Genomic DNA, 2,500 nt, shown 5'->3' on the forward strand with positions numbered 1-2,500 from the left:
TTTCGTGTCGCCACATTGCATGCGAACCGCATGCAACTTCCTGAGGCATTTGCAGCAGAAATGCATGTGCAGTAAAAAAAAATTGATATTTTTCACGGATAGACCCCGTGAAACGCTAGAAATTGGCGGGGATGTGTCTCTTGTGGCTCACGGGGCTGTTCGGGTCGCACAGAAATCCCTGGGAATGGGAAAACGGGTCATTTTCGTGTTGCCACATTGCGTACGAACCGCATGAAACTTCCAGAGGCATTTGCAGCAGGAATGCATGTGCACTCAAAAACTTCTATATGTTTCACGGATAGACCCCGTGAAACGCTAGAAATTGGCGGGGATGTGTCTCTTGTGGCTCACGGGGCTGTTAGGGTGGCACAGAACTCCCTCGGAATGGGAAAAGGGGTCATTTTCGTGTTGCCACATTGCATAGGAACGCCATGAAACTTCCAGAGGCATTTGCAGCAGAAAGGCACGTGCACTCAAAAATTTTAATATTTTTCACGCATAGACCCCGTCAAACGCTAGAAGTTGGCGGGGATGTCTCTCTTGTGGCTCACGGGGCTGTTAGGGTCGCACAGAAATGCCTCGGAATGGGAAAACGGGTCATTTTTGTGTGGCCACATTGCATAGGAACGGCATGAAACTTCCAGAGGCATTTGCAGCAGGAATGCATGTGCACTCAAAAACGTCTATATTTTTCACGGATAGACCCCGTGAAACGCTATAAATTGACGGGGATGTCTCTCTTGTGGCTCACGGGCGCTGTTAGTTAGGGTCGCACAGAAATCCCTCGGAATGGGAAAAGGGGTCATTTTCGTGTTGCCACATTGCGTACGAACGGCATGAAACTTCCAGAGGCATCTGCAGCAGAAATGCATGTGCACTCAAAAACGTCTATATTTTTCACGGATAGACCCCGTGAAACGCTAGAAATTGGCGGGGATGTGTCTCTTGTGGCTCACGGGGCTGTTAGGGTCGCACAGAAATCCCTCGGAATGGGAAAACGGGTCATTTTCGTGTTGCCACAATTGGCATACGAACGGCATGAAACTTCCAGAGGCATTTGCAGCAGAAATGCATGTGCACTCAAAAACGTGAATATTTTTTCACGGATAGACCCCGTCAAACGCTCGAATTTGGCGGGGATGTTTCTCTTGTGGGTCACGGGGCTGTTCGGCTCGCACAGAACTCCCTTGGTCCACCTGATTCGTGCATACAGGCAGCAACTAAAACTCTGTAAACCTGCTGTGAGGACATCTAAACAGTGGACCAGTGAGGCTGTGGAAGATTTGCGGGCGTGCTTAGACTGTACTGACTGGGATATGTTCACGACTGCTACCAATAGTCTGGATGAACTCACAGAGGCTGTGTACATCAGCTTCTGTGAGGACTGCTGTATCCCAACACGTACCAGGGTGAACTTTAACAACAACAAGCCCTGGTTCTCAGCAAAGCTCAAAAGGTTGAGGTTGGAGAAGGAGGAAGCGTTTAGGAGTGGGGATAGAGACAGATTCAAGGAGTCGAAGAACAGGTTTAGCAAAGCGGTGAGAGAGGCTAAACGACTGTACTCAGAGACACTAAAACACCAGTTCTCTACTAACGACGCTGCTTCTGTCTGCCAAAGGGCTCAGGCACATCACCAACTACAAACCCAGAGCGCCCCACACCACTAACGACTCCCGCCTAGCCAACGACCTGAACGAGTTCTACCGTAGATTTGAAAGACAATTGGACTGTCCTGAACCACCCCTTCCCACCCAAGAGGCCCCATCCCCCACCCATACTACAGAAACGACTCTCTCCTTTCAGGAGGGAGAAGTTAATGGGCTTTTCAAGAGGCAGAATCCACGCAAAGCAGCCGGGCCGGACTCTGTCTCTCCAGCCACCCTCAGGCACTGCGCTGACCAGCTGTCTCCGGTGTTCACCAACATCTTTAACACCTCCCTGGAGACATGCCATGTACCAGCCTGTCTCAAGTCCTCCACCATCATCGCTGTGCCCAAAAAGCTAAGGCCAACAGGACTAAATGATTACAGACCGGTCGCCCTTACATCTGTGGTAATGAAGTCTTTTGAGCGCCTGCTCCTGGCACACCTCAAAGCCATCACAGACCCTCTCCTGGACCCCCTTCAGTTTGCCTACAGAGCCAACAGGTCTGTGGACGACGCAGTTAACATGGCCCTCCACTTCACCCTACAGCATGTGGACGCCCCAGCATCCTACGCCAGGATCCTGTTTGTGGACTTCAGCTCTGCCTTCAACACCATCATCCCTGCCCTGCTTCAGGACAAGCTCTTCCAGCTGAACGTGCCCTACTCCACCTGCAGGTGGATCACAGACTTCCTCTCTGACAGGAAGCAGTGCGTTAAGCCGGGAACAGAAGTCTCTGACTCCAGGTCCATCAGCACGGGAACTCCTCAGGGCTGCGTCCTTTGCCCACTGCTCTTCTCCCTGTATACCAACAGCTGCGCCTCCAATCATCTGTCCGTCAAACTCTTGAAGTTTG

This window comes from Petromyzon marinus, unplaced genomic scaffold (assembly GCF_048934315.1).
Source record: "Petromyzon marinus isolate PM22_M1 ecotype Great Lakes invasive population unplaced genomic scaffold, UKy_Petmar_22M1.pri1.0 PM_G_Scaffold_61, whole genome shotgun sequence".
Lineage (NCBI taxonomy): Eukaryota > Metazoa > Chordata > Hyperoartia > Petromyzontiformes > Petromyzontidae > Petromyzon > Petromyzon marinus.